The 23,662-nt window shown below is 36.4% G+C and overlaps 1 protein-coding gene across 1 annotated transcript in view; it reads right to left on the minus strand.

Moving 5' to 3' along the window:
* Positions 1–656: 656 nt before the first annotated feature.
* Positions 657–23,662, minus strand: part of Btla (B and T lymphocyte associated) — an 86,352-nt gene continuing 63,346 nt past the window's right edge. Inside the window, exons 7-8 of the transcript XR_012447933.1 lie at positions 2,140–2,225; positions 657–1,097 (exon numbers count right to left, since the gene is read on the minus strand). The gene's annotated coding sequence lies outside the window, so the exon portion shown is untranslated. The remainder of the gene's footprint in view (positions 1,098–2,139; positions 2,226–23,662) is intronic.

A 23,662-nucleotide genomic window follows, 5' to 3' on the forward strand; every position in this document is an offset into this window, starting at 1 on the left:
ACAGAAACTTCTAGAATGATGTTTGACTACATATCTGGGGACTGCAACCCAGTCAAATCGACACATGAAGTTACCCCATCACATGGAACCAATTCTTTGCAAACCTATCAAGTGTTTTGCTTCTGTTCATATTTCACAGCATAATTTCTCCTAAGTCCTGTGCATTTATTCATTAGTTCATCACTTAATAGCTATCCTTAAATATTCCTGCTTGCTTTAGAGTATTTTATATACCAATCACATTCTTTCCTGAATTAGTGGAAAAGTAAAATTGTCTGTATTTCTACTCTTCCATAGTGACTTTTAGTCAGATTTACCTGCAAGAATCCTGAGATTAATGTCATAGCAATGAACAATAATAAATTATGAGCAATCAGTAACTCATCTGACATTGCACATAAGTGATTCCCAAGACAAAAGTGATTCACATCCCAGATTGTCACATGTCAGTCAGTAATCAAAACAGCTGGTCAGACAACACTTTAGAAGATAATTGCAATGTTTCCCCATCCCAAGAGTTTAACTTGACTGAATCACATTGGTTTGGGGGTTGGAAATGATTTTTAAGATACAATATTAAGAGAGTAAGTATTTCAGAAAACATGTTTCTGTTCTACTAAAAAGTTCACCCAAACCAAATGGTCAATTAACTGTAAACATACTCAGTTCTTTCCTGCTTTACACCTTTGGTCATTCTCCCTCCTTACCTCAACCACTAGCTGCCAAATTCTAGAACCTGTGTCAAGGCATTAAAATAAAGAAGGAAGAAAAAATAAAGCACAAGACTGAAGTAGCTTTATCAACTGAGAATCTACAACAAACTCATTCCATAAAGTTGATGCTGTTAAATGAAGTCAGCAACTAAAGTACCAAGAATAGAATTTTTCAGTAACTATTACAATAGGGAAGAGAGTACAGTGGGAACAGCTCAGTTTCTCCAAAACAAAAGGCTGATGACTATGAAAAGGCTGAGGTATGCCAAGGAGACGTCTCTGAAGGAAGTTACAGCCACTTGCTACTTGAGCCCACATCATCTGGACTCACTGGTTCTTATCCAGAGACTGAAGCTGAAGTTCACTCCTTATCTTCTCTCAGGGCTGAAACAAAAACAAAGGAGAATTGTCACCCTGCATGAGTACTGGTCGGCCAGAGCTACCATAGTAAAATGCCAGAGACTGGTTAGCTTAAACAGCAGAAATTTATTTTCCTGCAGTTCTGCAGGCTAAATAGAAGTCCAAAATCAGTGTTCTGGCTGATTCATTTTGTGGTAAGAACTGTCTTCCTGGTTCTCAGGCAGCCATCTTCTCTTTATGGACACACATGTTCTTTCCTTAATGTTTGAGCACAGAGATACAGCTCTCTGGGGTGTCCTCCTATAAAGACACCAATCCTATCAGAGCAGAGTCCCTCTCTAATGACCTCACCTGACCTTAAATACTTCCTCAGAGGCTCCATCTCCAAATACAGTCACATTAGGGGCAGGGTTTCCAGAGGTGAAAATAGGAGGAGCACAATTCTGTATTTGCATTTCAAAGAGATGGCTCTCCAGTCCTTGAGGAAACATTTTTGGGTAGTAGATTTAGATATCAAAGAGTAGAGAAAGGATTTATAATTTTGGACTTTCTAAAATATGCATGACTCACAGAATCTAATGCACCCAACAATCCAACACGTGTGAAATACAATTAGAGCTTGTGGGTATAATCAGCCAATTGTTATTAATATCTGGGTGAATCCTGATTATTGATGAGAATTTTGCTATTTTTACTGCTTTTCAGTACTGGGAATTGAACTCAGGGCTTTATGCATGCTAGACAAAGCCTCTACCACTTGAGCTTCATCTCCAGCCTTTTTATTTTATTTTCAGGATCTCAATAAATTACAGAGATCCTGAAAAAACACACACACGTTCAGGTAATGCCTAAAGGAAGGCAAATCCAAATGTCTGCTCTCTTTGGAATTTTCATGGCAGTCTGAGCTTAGGTGAATTTAGAGACTTCCTGTAGTCTACTCAAATCTCTGGAGGCAGACTCCACACCCCAGGTAGCCAATGCTGCTCCTGTTTTGCCAGAGTCCTTCACAACCACCTGCACACCAGAATGGGTCCATCACTGCTGAATGTGCTCCATATAGATTCACCTGTAATGGAAGCACCTCTCTCGGCCCATGTCCTCCTCTGTTCTTTCAGGAAAAAGCATCCTCAAACAGTGATGATTCAAAGGGACCTAGGAGTTGGAAAGTCAGAAGAGAGTAAGGGAGTAAGTAGAGTAAGGGGATACCTGTTAACTCTCCCATGATTCCTTTGAGACCTGGTGGCTAAGGATTCCCAGGCCTAAAGGGTATGCTTTAAAGAAAGGCCTTCATTTGAGGTAGTGATTTCTGTTTACAAGAGACAAGTACAAGCAAGACAGACTCTCACTAATCACTTCCTTGAATTCTGGGTGTTCTTTTGTCCTCTGACCTCAGTCCTTCCAGAGTCAGATCACCCAGCCTATCTGATGAGGGACTGGTCATTTTAAAAGCATGTCTGCAGTAGCCTTTCAGAGGTCTCTTTCTGGGCATCGTGGATTAACACAGTTTTGCTAACAGGTAGAACACCTGAGGAAGACTAAAAGTAGGGTTTTTCAACCAAGGCAGACAGGCATAGCCGTGCAAATAAAGCCATCCAGCAAAGCCACCTTTTCTTCAGATGTCCCAGGCTCAGGATTGTAGAATCTACACACTAAGTGTTAATATCAGCAGTAACCAGTGGTCAGTTGCCTTCTTCAAAGAGATGTCATGCAAGAACACACAGCTCAGCACACACACCCGCTCATATGGAAAACTGCTTTAGTCACTGTCCTCAGCTCCAAATCCCACCCTTGGGACCTGCTTTATAATCTAGCTCTCAATGGAACTGGATTTTGCTCCATTTAAGTCATCAGGTCAGACCCTCTAACCTGCATTAGTGGAACCAGCGGTTCCCACCAGTCACAAAAGTGCAGCTGTGCCTACGAAGAAGAGATTCCTTCAGGAAGGAAATTGAAGGGTGTAAGGTGGAGGGACACAAAATCCCACCCAGTCATCAACATCATTCATACATTTTCAGAGTGGTGGACTTGGGGAAGTGGAAGAAACAAAAATGTTCCCAATAACTTAACAGCAAAGCTGAAAGAGGCCTGTGGTTATCCAGGACTACAGGCAGAGGCTGTCCCTGGGTGCACAGGCATTGGTAATACAGGTAGCACTTGTCCATGCTCCAGCACTGACAGGTGGCCACACACACCCTTGTGTAGCAGGTCACAACAAACCCAATTGGTGTGCTGCAGCACTCAGCAAAAGAAAAGCCTGCGCAAACCTACAGAACCCCATTAAAAAGTTTTGTCTATTATAAAGTCACGTTTTCCATTTTTTTGCTTTTTTGAACTTTTTTCCACTTTGAAATATTTTTTTATCTCTAGACATGTTTTCTTGCCCTTAAATCTCCTTTATTGGATGTTAGTATGCACCAACCTATTTATTTGTTTTCCTACATTGTCTATTATTTTTATCTTTGCACTTCAATTTATTTATATTCAAAGTATGCAAAATATGTCTTTTTTTTTTTTGCAATACTGGGATTTGAATTCAGGGCCTCACACACGCTAAGCAGGTGCTCCGCCACTTTAGCCACTCAGCCAGCTCTAAAGGATGTCTTATGTAAAGAGCATATAGTTGTGGCTTTATTATTCAGTTGACATCTTTTTCTTTTAGATTATTTAGTATTTAGAGTATTTATTGTGTAAGATTCAATTTTGTCACCTTTCTGTTTGACACTTTATTTTAAAATGATAGTAATATATACGTAATAAAAAATGACCATTTGAAGCAGGTAATTGTGCAGTTTGGCGGCATTGATAACATTCATGTTATTAAACATCCACAATTATCATCTACAGGACCTATTTTTTTAATCTCACAAACTAAACCTCTGTATTATACAGTATCTCCCTGTTCCTCCCTCCTTATCCTCTGACAAACATGACTCTACTATTTCTGTCTCTGTGGATTTGATTAGTCTAGGTGCCTCACATATTAGATCACAAAGTGTTTTGATTGGCTTATTTCACTTAGCATAATGTCTTCAAGGCTCATCCATGTCGCTGCACCCATCAGTAAAATAATGTTTCGTGTGTTCTACACGGTGGAGGTGTTGTGTTCATGCTACACAGTTTCGCTCATTCTTCCATCAGTTGGTTGCTTCCACCTTTCGACTCTGTGTACAGTACAGCCGTGAACATGGAGTGCAAATGTCTGTTAAGTCTCCGTGTTCAGCTCTTTTGAGTACACTCAGGGAATGTGTTTAACATTTGAGGAACTGCCACACTGTTTTCTCCAGTGGCTCTTGTTTTACCTTCCAGCAGCAATTCAACAAGGGTTCCAGTTTCTCTGCATACTCAACAATATCTCCTACTTACTGTTTTTGTCATTCATTCATTCATTTATATAGAAACAGAGTCTCTCTCTCTCTGTAGTCCAGGCTGGCCTCCAACTGTCCAGCCTCCTGCCCCAGCACCCTGAGTGCTAGGAGTGTAGGTGTATACTGCTGTACCCTGCTTCTTGTTTTTATAATGACCATCCTAATGAGTGTGACATGGTATCTCGCTGCTTGACCTACTTCTACGTTCATATTGCATAGTCTCTTACAGGCCATTTGTGACTTTTCATTTTTTATTTTTAAGTCTCTGCACTTGAATTTGGATATTTTCTGTTGACCTTCCTTCAAGTTCAGAAATGTTCGTTTGTGCTGTGTTTAATCCGCTTTGAAGTCCATACAGATTTCCAGTGAAGTTTACTATTTTTCATAAATTTCTCCACCTTCCCTCTGTTTTCTTGAACATATTAATCATTGAGATTTCTAGCTCAGTGTCTAGATTGCATGTGTGTTTGGCTCTATGTTCTGTTGCTTTCTTTCCATATTTAGCCACATGATCCTAATAACTTTGGATTAGATGCTGGGATTGTCAGATGCTCCTGAAAGCAACACCATGTCTTCAAGAGGCTTATTAGCTCCTGCCAGGGAGGTGGGGTGTGAACTGGTCAGGCCACCTTAGTTAGGCCCATGGTACTGGTACTGGTACTGGTACTGGTACTGGTACTGGTACTGGTACTGGTACTGGTACTGGTAATAAATAGAGCAAAGGCCCACTGACTCCTGGAATAAGAGGCTGGCTACTCCTGGTTCCTTCAGGGCTCTCCTGCTTTTGCTCACCAGGGCATCTTTTCTTGAATATTTCTGAACTCATTTTTGTTCCATTCTGAGCTCTGCTTTTTGGTCCACATAGCTTCAGAATTTGACTTATCAAAGGGAAGCCACCTCTATGCTTAGAAGATCTCTCTATCTTTCATCTTGTTAATGCACCCTTGTCAGATGGCCCAGGCTATTCCTGTCTTCCACCACAGCTGTCTGCTCAGGGCCCAACAGGGCTTCCAGGTTTTCGCCTGTGCAGAATTCTCCGAGAATAGTGGATTCTGATGGTCAGATCACTACTCCAGGCCCCCCTTTCTAAGCTTTATGCCTCTTTCCTGGCCTCCAGTTTTTTTGTTTGTTTTGTTTTGATTTTTTGGTGCTGGGATCGAACCCACATTCTCACATATGCTAGGCAAGCATTCCACAACTGAGCCTTTGGCTGCTTTTAAAGAGTTTTGTGTTCATCTGGCTTTTCCAGTTCTCAAGAGTTTTGAACTTAATAGGTATTTAATTTTTCTACAGTCTGACTGGCAGTGGTGTTTTTCTTTAAATAAAAGCTTGCTTTTTTCATTCATGCCAAATGGTATGTAAGATTGCCTTAATTTCTCTCATTTGTTCCTATCCGTATTTACTATTTTCCTACTATTGTATTTCCTCTTCTTTCCCTGAGTGCCTCACAGACATGATGTCATCATCTGTATGATAGGCTCACCTTGCTGGATGTCCTGGTCAGGTACAAACCACAGACACGCTCGTGAGGACCATCAGTGTATGTATGTGTACATGTGCAACATTTTTTTTAAAAATTATACTTCTTGTTTGATTGCTGAATAGTTTCTGGAAATTATGTAGTTGAAGTGTATCTAATTGGGACATTGTGTTTTTAGACTTAGTTATAAAGATTTCTTAGTTGGATAATTTAATTGTCAAGAGGGGTTGAAACTATTCTGAGTTAGAAGGCTTAGAATGTTGGATCCTTTTTGATGGTGAAGAACTTGTCTTTGAGATCATTATACCAGTTGACCTTTATTTTGTGGATGTGACACTGTGACAGCTTATTATCAGTATTTTCAACTCAAGTTTTTTGTCATAGAGTTTACTTTTAGTTTTTAATCATTATTATTACTAATTGTGGTGCTGGAGATCAAACCCCAAGACTTGCACATGCTAGGCAATCATTCCACCATTGAACTGTATTCCCAATCCGTGGTTTTTTAGACAGGGTCTAGTTATGTAGCTAGGCTATCAGGGAACTCAGTGTGTACCCAAGGCTGGCCTCTCAATGCTCCTGCCTCTCCTCGTCAGTGGAGGGGTGACAGGTACATACTACCACTATCTGGCACTAGTGTTTGTTATTCTTGACATTTCTGTGGGCATTAGTTAATGACAACCCAGGAAATGAGAAAAGATTGATGTGAACAATTTATCATGACCAAGTTTTGACTTGTGTTGGGATGTTCTGGGTGTAAAAAAATGGTGAGTAATGATTAGAAAATATCCAAGTTAAAAATACAAGTGTGACAGATTTATGAGTAAGTTTTAGATAATCAAGTCTTAGGTGTTAAAACAAGATCAGAGTAAAACTAAAAATGTACACAATGAAGAAATATATGTTTAAATAAACCTGACACAGTTGCACATAACGTGGGTGGCTTGACTCATTTTATAATACTGTTGATAAGAATCCTGAAAACATGCTTTTGTAATATGTTTGATTAACTTTCTAGAGCAGTGAGATCTTCTCCTACATTACAATTAACACTGCAAATTGTGGCTGATCCAAGAAAATATTTTCAGTGACAAAGTGAGTGATTGGTTGCAGACCTAAGTTGTATTTGTGGCTTTTATATTAGATCTTTGGAATAATTTTGCATAAAGAATGGTGTTCTTATTTATACTGTTTTTCAGTTCATAATGATGATATGGTAGCTATCTGCTTGGAAATCCCTCTTTTTATGGGCTAGCTTGTTCATCGTTTAGATTATAAAAAATTATTTCTGAAAACATAAGGGCATGAGCTATAAATAATGTATAAGTTGTGATAATTAAAGCTGGTTTTAGTTGCTGATACTTAATGTACTTTCACTAGTACTAATTGTCTAGAAGTTGAGAAAGTCACAATTTGTATGCCAATTTGTGATAAATCATAGACAGCAGGAAATGTTGTACTATGAAAGTGAGTATGCTGTTCAGTTTGGTAGTTGTTAGCACTGTTAGCAGGAAAACTGCTCTACTATAGTGCTTAAGAGGGAAATTCTAAAACTGGAATGCAGCCATCCATGAAGAAAGGAAACCATGTGTATAAGCAAGTGACTGTTTTTCTGAGTGCTAGATTAGTATTAATTAACATTAGTTAAGCAGTTTTAATTAATACTAATAAAATTTAATTACTATAAGAATATAATAAAATGAGTTTATAGCTACATTTTAATTAGATATATCTATAATAGAATTAATACTGAAGTGGAAATATTTTATTTTTAATTTTTTACTTATGCTAAACTAACTGGGTTATCAGTACTGAAAATGAGTTGGTGGTATATCTATTAAAAATCAATGAGAAATTAGGCTGGTTTCAAATAATTTATTAAATAAACACAGTATACATAAGCTAATTATAAGGTTATATGAACCATAGCTTAATAAAAGCTCAAATGTTTGACACATCTTGCTATTATTAATAAAATGAGTATGGCTATAATAGTAATTAACTTTGAAGTAGACTAAGATTCTGAACAGATGTGATGTGGGAGACTGTACAGATGTGATGCTATTGTTAGCAGTGCAAATTTGACAGTGGATTTTCAAACCAGAAATGCTCACAAAATGTGTGGCATTGAAGTCAATGATATTAAATGTCCATTTAGAGCAAGTAAAACTACACAGAGATAATGCTACACTCTCTAAACTTAATAGTGACGTTATTATTTGGGAATGATACTGGTATGCCAAAAGTCAGTATAGCTACTACCAAAATGAGCATGAAGCTCATTTAAGTGACGGGAGTCAGGGAGGAAAGGTACATTTGGCATCTTGACATAACTTATCTATTGATATGTTTTTCATGTTGCTACACATCTTGACTTAATTCAAGTCTATTGAAAAACAAGCTCTGTGTTAATATTACAAAGAAGCAGAGAGGGGGCTGGTGGAATGGCTCAAGTGGTAGAGCATCTGCCTAGCAAATGTGAGGCCCTGAGTTCAAGCCCCAGTACTACCAAAAAAAAAAAAAAAAGAAGGAGAGCAACCATAATTTTTAGATTATAGATTTTGTATAGTCAAGGCAGCAGTGATTTAAAAAAAAAAGGCCATTTCCAAATTAAAGAAAAAGAAGGCAGTAACTACTAAGAAATCTTAATAAAATCTACATCAGCCAGGTTTTTCTGTATTATTATCCCTCAATATGCATTGGTTGTTATGCTGTATTGTTTAGAAAACAATGGTAAGAAACACCCAATTTTTGTTTCCAAATAGTTTTAGTCTACAGTTGGTTGAATCCATGAATGAGGGACTTACAGATATGGAAGACAAAAATAACACATTCCCTTTGAAATTATTCTTCATTATTGTGAGATGCTTTTCAAGTGTTTTTAGTGTCAGTCTCCTAGGACTCACGAAATTTCATTGCATCCCTGAGAAACTGTGTCTGTAGATGTGAACCATCAACAGCTTATAAAACAGATATCGCTGGAACATTTGAGAAGTTGTATGGTAGCGTCAAGTGAAGAAGTGAATTTGTTTAGATATTTATTAAATGCTTTCAAAAGTCAGTTTTTACACTTCAGAGAACTACCCTCCACTGAAGTGAATTAAGGGTTTCATGTACATGTGAAATCAGTCTAATCCTCTTTTTGACTTTGCAATATTCTTTGACCCAGGCAGGAAAAACTCTGTTAGCTTTTTTTGTCTCCTTAAATTATATTAACTTAAAAAAAAAACCTCTGAAAGACAAATAACATGTTCTTACTATCATTGGAAACTAAAAGCATTGATTTCACACAAGTAGAGAGTACAGTAGTGGCCACTAGAACTAATGAAATGTAAGAGGGAAAGGAGATATAGGAAGGTTGGATAACAGATACTAAAATCCAGGAATAAATTCCAAAGTTCTACAGTGCAATAGAGTGATTGTATTTCACAATAATTTTTATAGATTTAATGAAGAACTAGAAGAAAGGAGTTTGAAGCTTCTCAACACAAACAAATGATAAATGTTTCAGGAGAGGAAAATGCTGATTACTCTGATTTGATTATTACATCTTATGTACATGCATCAAATCATTACACTGTACCCCATAAGTATGTACAATTATTATGGATCAATTTAAAAATCAATACAATTTTAACTCTTTTAAAAACTATATTAGCTTTTTGCCATAAAAAGTTCACACCCAGGGGAAAACCTTTCATAGGGTTATCTAGATTGGGGTCTTGTCTCAAGCATTCCTGCAGCACTAGCAGAGCACTACACAGTGGCTCCAGGGCTGGTTGAAAGTATATTTGTGAAGCAAATACAGAAAATATCTTCATGACTTCAGTGTCAGCAAAAAAGACACCAAAAAATTAGTCTAAGTCCCTCTCTCCTATATTATCAAAAATTATTTAAAAACTTTACTAGTAACCAAAAATATTATTAGCAACCATAGTCACACTTCAAGATCAGATAAACCCTCTAATAGTTGTCACTTTTCAAAATTAAAAAAAAAAAAAAAACTAGAACTCTGACAGGCAAAGAAATTTCCTAAATCTGGCAACAATTCTTGGATTTCTGGAAAGTATTATTTGAAACTTGGGATCAGTCCCTCTTAGACTTGCTAATCAGGTTTCTCTTCCAGAATAAAGGCCTATAGGAGCCAAACCATGACATGACAGGGCTGCCAATGTCCAGAGGTGGATGAGATGCCAATGAGCAATCTTGATTGCTGGACAAGCATTCAGACAATAAACATCACTGTTCCATGTCCCCAGGGACAGAGATAGGAAAGGGAAAATATACCTGCTTCTTCTTCTCTTCTCTCACCTGGCAGAATAGGTGACTCCCTTTCCTTCAATAAAGCTATCCTACCTCACCCTATCCACCACATGTTCTGCTTCAGTTCATCCATTCATGATACAAGGACCAAGATCTTCTGGAAACACCATTTGCCAATAACAGTACTTTAAAAAAATTTATAAAATTTTAGCTAAAAAAAGAAAAGAAAGACTGTTAGAACTGATAAACAAATTTAATAAAGTAGCAGAATACAAAATTAATGTGCAAAAAAAATTTATCCAAAATTGATGTATAAACATCAGTAGCTTTTCTGTACACTGATAATAAATTTTCTGTGAAAGAAATCATATTGATTCCATGAATAGTAGGCACAATAAATAAACAAAATGCTAGAAATAAATGTAACAAGGAAAGAAAGATTTCTACAGTGAAAATTGCAATGCACTGACAAAAAAAAAACTGAAGAAGACACTAAAAAATGGAAGGACCACCCACGTTCATGAATTAGAAGGAGTAATAGTGATAAAAAATCTCCACATTACCCAAAACAATCTGTAGATTTAATGCAATCCCTTTCAAAATATCAATGACATTTTTCACAGAACAGAAAAAACAAGCCTGAAATTCATATGAAAGCACAAAGACCCTGAACAATAGCACAATCTTGAGAAAAACAACAAAGCTGGAACCATCAAAATACCTGACTATAACATAACCAAAAAGAAGGGTATTAGCATAAAAACAGATATGTGGACCAGTGGAACAGAATAGAGAACACAGGAACAAATCCATACTACTATGGCCAACTGACTCTTGACAAAGGTGTCAAAAACATACAATGGAGGAAGAATAGTACCTTTAACAAATGGTGCTGGGAAAATTAGATATCCACAAATAGAAGACTGAAACTTGACCCCTACCTCTCATCTTCTGCAAAAATCAAAATAGATCAAAGACCATAATGTAAGATCAAAAACTGTAAGAAGTAACATGGGGGAAACTCTTCAAGATATTGGTAGAAGCAGTGATTTCCTGGACAGGACTCCAAAAGCACAGGAAGCAAAAGAAAAAATTACCGGAAGGAACTATATCAAATGAAAAGCTGCACAGGAAAGAAAAAAAAAAAACAAGAGTGAAGAGACAACCTATAGGACAGGAAAAAATATTTGTCAGCAAGTCATCTGACAGAGAGTTAATATTTGAAATATATAAAGAACTCAAAAAACCTACCAAAAATAAACAAGAGAAAACCACTTCTCAAAACAAGGAATGCACATGGCCAATAAATATATGAAAAATGCTCAATACCATTAACCATCATGGAAATGCAAATCAAAACTACAATGAGATACCACCCCACCCAGTTAGGATGGCTACTTTTTTAAAAATGCAATAATATGGAGGAAAAGGGACACTTACACACTCTGGTGGGAATGTAAATTATTACAGCTAGTATGCAAAATTGAATGGATGTTCTTCAAAAAACTCAAAATAGCACTACCATATGATCCAGCAATCCTACTCCTGGGTATATAGCTGAAGAAATGAAGTCAGAAGAGATACTTATATACTCATTTTTATTGTGGTATTTTTCATGGTAGCCAAGATATGGAATCAAACTAGGTGCCCATCAACAGATATATATATATATATATATATATATATATATATATATGAATAATATTCATCCATAAAGAAGAATGAAATCCTTTCATTTACAGGAAAAATGAATGGAACTGGAAGACATCATGTTAAGTGAAATATTCCAGACACAGAAAAACAATTACCATGCGTTCTCTCATATGTGAAAACTAAAAAGGAAAAATAAATAAAATAAGAAAATATAAAATAAAATAAAATTTTTACCTAAGTTTTTTTAAATCAGTAGTAAGTGTGCAGTATACCACAGATTCCTAAATTGATGAATTAAAAATGTGAGACTAATTATTCATAACTCAAAGAAAAAGGATAAAGAACTGAATATGATTGGCCAAAAGACAAGGAAAATGGAAATGAATTCTAAGAAGAAAAATAATGGTTTTAGCTGAGATTCCAAAAGTAAAGAAAGACTAAGAAAGACACATATTTGAACATACACTGATATTCAGATTCCAAGGATAAAAAATGATTTTTACAGTATCTAATCAGAAAGAGGGAAAAAAAAAACCCAGAAACACAACATTTTGTCCAAGATAGAAAGAAAACATTTACAACATGCTCAATGTCAGAACCAAATAAAACCAGCTACGTCATTGTGTAAGGGGAAGACAAGTTACTCAAGACTTTTGTATCCAGCCAGGCTATCATCCATGTATGAGGAAAAAAGAAATATGTTCTCAAATATAGATGGATCTAAAAATATATGAGACTGAAGCAAGATGGCATTCCCTATAAATAAGAGTCTACTTACAGAAAGAAGAGAACCACAAAAGGGAGACAGGACAGCTAAAAACTACATTGAAACAGATAAGCGACAGAGTAAATTAAGAAACAGTTTGCCCCAACTCCAGTCCTAGCTCAGCCCCAGCTCCCTCAAGGGCAGAGATAGAAGTCAAAGTCTCCAGCCCAAGAACCACAAAGAAGGATGGTGCCAGAAGCAAAATAGTTTTGAACTAATCAACATCTCAGGAGCATGCTCATAAACACCAAAAATAAGGATCCATGTGGCCAGGGGGACAAAAGAGCAGCAGCTGGAGACTGGAGTAGAAGCCATGGACAGAGAGGACAAACTGCCCAACATGTGACCTGCAGCAGAAAAGCAGCTGGGACTCGGTGAGTAGAAGTGGCAGCCCATAGAGGACCTGAGGAAAACGGTACATGGTGTGTCCCAGCACAAAGAAACTTTCGGGCATCTGCGATGGCTGCAGCACCAGGCCCAATGCAAGGTCTGTAATGTGGCAGTGAATCTAGGAGCTGTGCTGCACTTCCAATCCCACTGCCACTAGAGAGGACATATGATAAAAGTCTACATTCCAAGCACAACTGACTGAAAGTAATGGACAGCCTGAAAGGGGGAAAGTGATGAGACTGGCAAGTTCAAGGCCAAACTCCAGAAGCCTTAACCAGAGCTTTATTTAGATCTCCAAATACTCCCCGCTCCCCACCCTCACTGGATAAGGAACACAAGGCTGTTAGCAGATCCATCTAGACTGCTATCTAGTGGACTGAAAGACTTAAACACTGGGGGTAAAAAAAATCAGCTGCTCAGAAGATGATTAGAAAATTCTGAATTTTTATGTTGTTTTTCTTGCTGTTAAGTTTGGGATGCATAGATTTTTGTATGTTTGTTTGTATTTTCTTTTTCTATATATTTGAACTGAGCAGTTTTGCATTCTCTCACACACATTTTCTTATTAGTTCTGTCTTTCCCTCTTTCTTTTCTCCATAATCATCATACGAAAACCATGTAACTCACCTTTCTGTGTTCAACCTTATACCACTTCTCCCCTTTCCTATCATCCTCCTGTATTTATACTTTCCTCCTGCCTGCAGCCAGAGCTGTTCTGTAGCTCAAGTTTTCTCCTTTCTCTATCTACCGAGGATTATAGGAGGATTATAGAATCCTCCTTCATTACCAATACTCTTAGTGGGTAAATAAATTTCCAGATTTTTTTTGTAGTATATAGTGTCTATGTTTGTTTGTCCATCTGTTCAATTTTCTCTATTTTGCTTTTCCCTCTCTCCCTCATTGTAATACCAACTAGATTTCTTCTACCTATCCAAGTCTTCTTTTTCATTAACCCCTTTTATTAGCTCAGCTACCACCTCTGTCTGCCACATAAAACCATGTACCTCATATTATTCACTAGAGTTATCCTCTCTATCTCCCTCTCATTACTGCCATTATTACCTTCAGTCTTCCATAAGCACAAAGATTCATCTTTGCTCCAATAAGCATCTAAAGATACTAGAACAGTAGCAGTAATTAATCTTTAGCAATTGCTGTAATTTCAAGCCTGCAGCAACTATGATAGCTTTAGCAGGTAAGCTTCCTCTCCCTATGAAATAAGGAGTGGCACCCAGGGAGAACAGAAGCTGAAGAGTTGACTACTGAGCCACATCCTCCACTTGTCACTTTCTAAAGACAAGAAAAAACAACACAACTTAACCATTACCCAGTCCTAAATAATCTTTCAGCAATCTTTAACTAAAGTGAAACAGAACATTGGAACTTCCAAACAAAAACAATCCCAAATGCATAAATCTCAATGTAGAAACATGAAAAAAAAGTCAGCAGCTCTCCTTCAAAAGCCAACTCCACAACTAAAGACTTAAACAACACTGAAGAGTAGGAAATATCAGTCAATGAGTTCAAAAAATAATAGTAAGAATGATCAATAAGTTCAAAGAGGAGACAAAAAAGCTAGTGAATAAACTCAAAAAGGAGATGAATAAACAACTTACTGATCTCAAAGAGAATTCATATAGATAGATGAGTAAAAAAAGAAGATAATTCAGGATATGAAAGGAGAAATCAATAAGGATATAGAAATCCTGAAAAATAATCAAATTGAAATGACTAGTTTAGTATTTGAAATAAAAACCTCAGTTGAAAGTTTGATTGGCTAACAGAGTGGAGCAAGTTGAAAATAGAGTATTAGGAATGGAATACAATGTAGAGGAATTAGATCAATCAGTGAAAGACCATGAAAAAATATTAAGAAAACATGAATTGGACAGGTAAGACCACTGGGACACCATCAAAGAAAACTATAAATCACTGAAGAAATAAATCAAAAAAGACATCAGAAGATGGTTAGATCTCATATGTTCATTAATTGACAAAATCAGTATTGTGAAAATGACTGTATTGCCAAAGCAATTTACATGTTCATTGCAAATCCCATCAAAATTCCAATGATATTCTTCACAAAGATAGAAAAATCAAGCCCAAAGTTCATATGGAAGCATAAAATATCTTGAATAGCCAGAGTGACTCTGAACCAAAAGAACACTGTTGAACCTGACCTCAAACTATACTACAGTGCCATAGAAATAAAAATAGCATGATATTGGCACAAAAACAGACATGAAGACCAATGGAACAGATTAGAAGATCTAAACATAAATCACTCAACTATTTGATTTTTGACAAAAGAGCTCAAAATATATACTGGAGGAATGACAGCCTCTCCAACAAATGATGCTAGGAAAGCTGGATATTGGCATGCAGAAGACTGAAATTTAGGTCCCTTTCATTCACCCTGTACTAGTATCTATTCAAAGTAGATCAAAGACCTTAATGTAAGACTTAAAACTTTAAAAAAATTTTTTTTTATTATTGTAAATTTTTATTAGGCTATATCCATTATACAGGGGTGGGGGAGACTTAAAACTTTGAAACTTCTACAGGAAAGAATAGGGGAAACTCTGGAATGTGCATAGGCAATGACTTCTTGAATAGAACTCCAATGGCTCAACAATTAAGAGAAGGATTGACAATAGGGACTATATCAAACTAAGAAGCTTCTACAAAGCAAAAGAAACAGTCACTAGACTTAAGAGACAACCTACAGAACGGGAAAAAAAATCTTTACCAGCTATTCATCTGATAAGGGACAAATAACCAGAATCGACATAGAGCCCAAAAACTAAACTGTCAAAGAATCAATGACACAATTAAGAAATGGACACATGAACTCAATAGACAATTTTCAAAGGAAGAAGTACAAATAGCTAATAAATGCATGAAGAAGTACCCAAGTTCCCTGGCCATAAAAAAATGCAAATCAAACCTACAATAAGACTTCATTTCACCCCAGTTAGAAGGGCTATCTTCAAGAACACTAACAACAACAAATGTTGGTGAGGATATAGCGAAACAGTAACCCTAATACACTGTTAGTGGTAATGTAAATTAGTGCAACCACTACGAAAAGCAATTTGGAGAATCCTTTAAAAAATTAAAAATAGAACTACCATATGGTCCAGTGATGCCATTCCTGGGCATATATCCTGTAAGTCAGGATACAATAGAGACACTTGTACATCCATGTTAATTGAAGCAATATTCACAATAGCCAAGGTATGGAAACAGTTTAGATACCCTACAACTGATAAATTGATTAAGAAAGATATACACAAGGATTATTACTCAGCCATAAAGAAGAATGAAATTAGATTGTTTGCAAAGGGAAAGAATTGGAGATCATCATGTTAAGCAAAATAATTCAGGTTCGAGAAGGCAATGGTCACGTGTTTTCTGTTATATATGGAAGATAAATCTAAAAGATAAATGTATACACAGACACAAACATGATCATATGCACATAATGCATAGACTATGTTTGTAATAGTGCTACTGTTTGATGGGACTTGGGGGAGGAGGGAGAGGAAAAGAGAATGATAGAGCATGAATAATATTGAAATACATTGCATTTGTGTAGGAAGATGGCACAAGGAAATCCAGTGAAAGCTATTGAATAATAGAGGGTTGGGGGAAATGTTAAAGGAGAGTAATAAAGGGGATTAATCTGACTAAAGTGCAGTGTATTAACAGGGAAATACCATTGCAAAACTCCGTGGAACAATGAATGTAGACTTAGAAATGAGGACATGATTGTATAGGTCCTGTTAGGAGGTGGGTACTTGAGGAGGAAGGTGAATGTAGGCAGTATAAGAGGGTGAATATGGTCTACATACTTTCTATACTTACATGAAATAGAATAATGAAACCTGTTGTAATCATTTTAAGTAGCTGTGGGAGGGAGATGATGGAAGTGAACCTAGCCAAGGTACATTGAATCCCCCTGTACAACTAATATATGTTAGTAAAAATGTTATATACATGTGTGTGTATGTATGTATGCATATATGACTCACCTCACCAGAATAAAGTACTAGAAGAAATACTACAGTTGCACAAGAAATAAATCTGAATCAATATCCAAGAGTAGATAGCATAGAGGAGAAGAGAAACAACAAACCATTAAAAGAACACAGAGTGATTTTCACATGGCTATAGATGACTCAGAGATAATTACATTAACCAGGGAACAATATAGCATTGTCCCTGATGGAATTTCTGTGTCCCATATCTCCAAAGAGCACTGTTGTAGCATATAGCTGTGGATGGCTCTGTCTACTCTAACTGAGAAATCTACCAGGTTAAGAAATGCTCTTTACATGTGCATCAAAAATGAAATAATGGAATCCATTAAAATGTATAAATAAATAAATAAATAAGAAATGTTCTTTGCTATTGTCAGGGTTGCAAACGAGAAGGAAATGTAAGACCCTTCTAGAATCATCTCTGGACACTGAAGCTTATTTGCCTGCCCATTTGCAACATACAACTGGAATGAAACAACCCCACCATTTCCACCAGGTGAAGCCAAGATCAATTCCTGAGAATCGTCCTTCTTTAAGTTCTGGTGTTATGTTTGTCTAGAGTCCAGTTGTTCAATGTCACATCACTGCGGCATATAAAACCAAAGGTTTAGACTAGCCATTTTTCTGCATTGTGCCCCAGAAGGAACACTGACAGGATAGACAGACAGTATAAATAGAATCATCCATAACTACCCCTGAATGATATTAAAGTGAGGAATTGAGTAAAGGACTCTAGCCAGGCTTGTATAGTAACCTGATCTACTAAATCAAATTCTATTCCACTGATTATATTTTTATTCAGACTTACAAAACACAATTATTTTATATGAACATTTTTTATCTCTCTTTAAATGGTTTTTAAAAAAAGAAAACCCCATCTTTACCTATTTTATAAAGTACGAAAGCATATGTATACTTTAACAGTTTTGTCATGTGAGACAGCCCCATCTCTTGGGATATTGGAATATTGCCTCAAAAATGTTTGAATACATGTAGCTGAGCCTTACATTTAATAATGTACAATTTCTTAATTTATTGTAGTTTTTCTTCACAACAAAATTGCATGTTCCCACAAGAGAGAAACCATGGTTTATATACCTTTCCTGTCCTCTCTCAGAGTAGTTATAGAATCAAAAACTTAGAATGTAAAAATTGGAAGAGAACCAGGGAATCATGGGTCCCTGGTATGGCATGTTGGTTTTGTCATTAAGACCAAATCTCTTCAGCAGAAGTGACATCTTGGAATGCCATGTAGATTGATGTATAAAAAAGTATCACAGACATGATAAGGAAAAGTGCCTCTGTAACCAGTTTTTATAAATCTTCATCTTCATTTTTCATCTGAAAAGTTGGTAACCCAGAGAGGCTGAGTAAATGCTTTATTCACAAACTAGTCAATGGCTTTCCAGTATTTATGAAAGACTTTCCATATTACATAGCATGGCAGATAAAACCCACCATAGCCTTCCTAGTGTTTGGGTGTAAGGTCCAATAACATCTTAGTTTTTAATTATTTTCAGGTATAAGATCTTCACTTCTTTTAAAAATTTTCTCCAAAGGCCAATCCAGGTACCTCATTTCTCTTCCAGCTAGGGACAAGAGCCACATTTAATATCTTTAATCAGTTTCTCTCCAACTTGGGTGGAGATGGATGAGTTAAGCCAGAGATAAATTTATGGGAATGTAAGTCTGGAGCATGACAAAAGAGCTAAGAAGTTAACTTATGGTGAAACAAGAGTTGAGGCAAAAGGATCTCTAGACAAACTCAAGGAAGAATATGATCTAGATTGTCTATATGACCAGTGTTTACATAAATAATCTGAAGTAATTTTATAAGCAAGCTTTGAACATTGAGATTATGGATACATGAAAGAGAAATAGTGACCCCGGCATGGAAGAACATAGAATAAAAGTAGGAATTTCATATCCTTGATAGTAAGAAACAATGTTAGAGTGCATTGAGAAACTAGTTAAACCGGATTATACTTGAATTTAAAAACTGAACATTTTGACTGGTGGTCAAAATCCTCTGGGATGTCTCCCCTTAGGAAAAAACTAATGAAAGAGGTAGGAAGAAAAGAGTTTCCCACATCAGCCTGCCCCCAATTCTAAGCATCAAAGTGGAGAGAGATACTTTTAGCCTGTGGGAGGGATTCCCTAGTCAGAAACCCAGAACCAAGTCTGCCTTATTCCCATCCTGTGCTGGGAAAAACTGGATGACCTCTACCAGTAAGCCTTTATCTGTAATCTCAGTTTCTGGAACTGTACCAGGAGCAGGGGATGACTGTCTCCACCACCCATCCTCTAACCTCAAGCAGAGGAGTAGAGAACAAGACCCTTTAGGGAGCAAGATATGAAAGCTAGCATGGGGCTTTGTCTTGGAACTCAGTGTCAGGACCACTGCAATGAGACCCAGCACAGTAGAAATTGAAGGCCCCCTAAACAGACCAGAGCTCACAGTTAGATCCTTTAGAGTGGCCCTGGTATCAGGGGAGAACTGTGCACCAGTGGGACAAGATCAAGTTTTGGTATGCATCATTTCCAGCCTTCAAATGGGACTAGGGCAATCCATCCTGCTCCTGAGATTGTGCAGGTCCCTGCAGCTGTGAGACCCAGGTGCAACTCAGTTTAATGTCAACTGAAGGGACTGTCTTCCACCACCAGTGTTCCACCCTCAGACAGCAGTTACTGAAAGTCCAAGTGCCCACAGGTAGGGCTCTAGAACTGCCCTAGCACAAGGCAGAGACTGATGACATAGAATGGTGTTTCAACATACATCACTACCAGATGGGCTTTGGTGCACCCTTGAGACTGTATGAGGTCTTGAATAAATGGGACTTGGGTGCAAAGCAGCTTAACATTAGTCTAGGTGGCCAAGAGACTTACCTTCACCAATACTACTCCAACCTTGGGCAACATAGCATAGTGTAAGATCCCATTTGTCACGGGTAGGGAAGGGTAGTAAGTACAAGACTTTTCCCTGGAATTTGGACTAGGCTGGTGAAACCTGGGAAGATTTTAATTACCCCATCCTCAGGCATAACTGCAGATGAAGCCTCTGGAACAGTTCCAGTGCCAGGGAAGACAGGTGGCCTCAGTCTATCAGACTTTTTTTCCAGCTTGCTTTACCCATGTTAATTGTGGTAGCCATAGCTCATGAATCCACATCCACATCAGCAATATGTAGCCCATACTAGTGTGGGCCTTGGACCTACCCCAGTGTTATGCTAATCATGGTGAGCTGTGGGCTCAGGGTGTGACACAGTTCAGTGGTATTTGTGTTCATAGGTGTGATGTAGAATCTGGGGCTCTACCAGAGTTCTGCAGAATCCTACAGTACTTGACCCCAGACTGATAACTATGCAAAAGGGGAATCTGGTCCTGCCTCGAACCCTGGGAGAGACTTGTAAGTACAAACTACTCTTCTGGTTCATTTAAACAATGTAGCAGCAGTATATTTGAGACAAACCTGGGATTGGATTGCCCTCTAGTATCAAAATAGTGACAATATACCAATGGCAGGCTCCTGGCAAAAATGGACCTGGGTACTGCTGAAATGTGGAAGTGACCACAGTCTTAGAAAATAAAAGCCTGTTTTGAGTTTCTGTAAATATAGGAATAAACAAAGCCAGGTCAGGAAGACTGGAATAAATACTTAATCCCTTAATGTTCAGATGTTATTACATGCCAACAAGCATCATGAGTTTTCTGGACACAAGACCTTACCTAATATTCACTATAAGATGCCAGAAACTGACCATATAAAGAACTTGAAATAGCTATTTTAAGAAAACTCAATAAGTTTTAAGAAAACATTGAGACATGTGCCAATACTTTAACGGAAAAACTTAAAATGGAAGCATTTTTTAAAATCTCAGAAATCACTGAGTTGAAAGACACACTGCAAAATTAAAAACATGATAGAATGCATGAACAGCAAGATAGACAAACCATATACCTTGTTTGATACTTGAAGACAGCCTATTTGAAAATACACAGAGGAGAAAAAAGAAAAAAAATGAAGAGAAAGGAATAAAGCTTATGGGAACATTGGGACAGGATTAAAAGAACAAATCTTCATGTTGTTGGGATTCAAGAAGAACTTTAGAGTGCCAAAGTGGTAGAGGGCTTATTCAAAGAAACAATGAAAGAAAATTTCCCAGATCTACAGATGGCTACAAATATCAGGTATAGGAAGTTCAAAATCTACCAGTAATAGTTAATTGAACTAAGTCTACCCAAAACATCTTAAAATCAAGCCCCCAAAGGTTAAAAATAAGAAGATACTCAAGATTGCAAGAGAAAAGATATTAAAAATGTATAAAGTTGTTCCAGTTTACCTAGCAGCATACTTCTCAGAAGAAATCTGACAAACCATGTACAAACCAAAGAGAGTGACACAATGCTTTTCACAATACTTTAGAAAAAATACTTTCAACCAAGAATAGTATACCCAGAAAATGAGCCCTTATGCATGAAGGAAAGATAAAAAATTCCAGAGAAATAAAAACTAAAGGAATATATCTCAACCCAACTTATCCTATAAGAAATATTAAAGGCAGTTCTTCAAACTGAAAGAAAGAGATACAATGAGCAAGAAGAAAATGTAGGAAGTGGAAAACAATCTAGGAAGAGTAATTACACAAATTCGCAGTTCTCTAATATTGCAAGCACGGTACATGTACATGGTACATTCAAAACTTCAGCATGAAGACAAAAAAGTAAAACAATTTAATAATAGCTACATTAACAGTTAAGAAATAGACAATGTAGAAAGATGTAAAATAGGACATTAAATTCAAAGCATAGAGAGAAATGGAATGCAAGTGTAGAGTTTTCTTATTACTATATTTTCATTTCTTTTTTTAAATATTCTTATTCTTACAACTACATCAAGTTTTTATCATCTCCAAATAGCTTTTTATAATTAGAGGATTTTTTGTAAACTTCATGGTAACCAACTAGGCAAAATCTGTAACAAATAAACCAAAAATAATAAGCAAAGAATCAAAACATAGTAGTAGAGTAAATCATTTAACTACAAAGGACCACTTAAGAGAGGGAGAAAGAAGAAGGTGGGTGTTAAAAAAGAGTAATAAGGGGGTAAATTTGATCAAAGTACATTATATGCATGTATGTAAATACCACAATGAAATCCCTTTGTGCAATTGATTTACACTAATAAAAATAAAAAACAAGTTAAAATGGTTCTTGTAAGACCTGACTTATCAATAATTACTTTGAATGTAGATTAAATTCTCCAATTCAAACACATAGTGACTGAATGAATTTAAAAAAAACAATACTCAACTGTATATCTCTTACAAGAAACTGACTTTATTTCTAAAGACACATGGACTGAAAATAAAGGACTGGAAGAGGACATTCCATATAGATGGAGTTCAAAAGGAAGCAGGAGCATCCATACTTATTTCAGATAAAATTGACCTTAAATAAAAATCAGTAAAACAAATAAAAGGAAGGTGATTACATAATGATGATGTTGTCAATTCAACAAGAGGAAATACCAGTCCTAAATATGTATGTGTTCAGTATCAGAATACCCAAAATAGAAAGAAAATATGAATGAATAGGTCATCCAGATAAAAAAAATTCAACAAAGAAACAGCAGAGTTTAAATTGTACTCTAAACCAAATCTACCTAACAGATATCTACAGAAAATTCAACTCAACAGCTGCCAAATACACATTTTTCTCATCAGCACATGGAACATTCTCCAGTATAGGTTATATGACAGGCCACAAAATAAGTCTCAACAAATTTTTAAAAATTGAAATCATATCACACATTTTTCAGACTGCAATACAGTAAAACTACAAATTGATAACAAGGAAAATTCAAAAACTGTACAAATACATGAAAGTTAAACAGTTTACTTTTGAACAACCTGTGGATCAAGGAATAAACCAAGAAGAACTTTTTTTAATTCTGGAAAAAAATTGAAAATGAACACAACCTATGGGATGCAGCAAAGCAGTGTTTAGAAGGAAGGTTATAGCAATCAACGTCTACATCTACTTTCAGAAAAGCAAAAAGATCTCAAATATGCAATTTATTGCTGAATCTCAAGGAACTAGAAAAAAGTAAAACAAATGAACCCTTAAATGAGTATAAGGAAAGAAATTATAAAGACCAGAAAAGAAATAAATGAAATCCAGATAAATGAAGAGCTGATTCTTTGACAAGATTAACAAAACAGAAAACCCTTTAGGCAGACTTAAAAAAAAGAGAGAGAGAGAGAGGATTGAAACAAATAAAATAGGAGATGGAAAGAGATAGATTACAATTTACACCCTACAAGTCATTGGAGATTATTATGAACAATATATGCCAACAAATTTGATGATCTAGAAGAAATGGACAAATTCCCAAACACATGTACCTTACAAAAATGAGTTATAAAGAAAGAATATCTGAAATGATCAATGATATGCAATGAATTTGGATCAGTAATTAAAATCCTCTCATTAAAGAAAAGAAGAGAAAAGAAAGAAAAACTAAAATGTACCAGTACCAGATGGCTTCCCTGTTGAATTCTACCAAACATTTCAATAAGAACTACTACCTATTATCCTTAAGTTATTATAAAAATTAAAAGGAGTTCTTT

Source organism: Castor canadensis, chromosome 5 (assembly GCF_047511655.1).
Source record: "Castor canadensis chromosome 5, mCasCan1.hap1v2, whole genome shotgun sequence".
Lineage (NCBI taxonomy): Eukaryota > Metazoa > Chordata > Mammalia > Rodentia > Castoridae > Castor > Castor canadensis.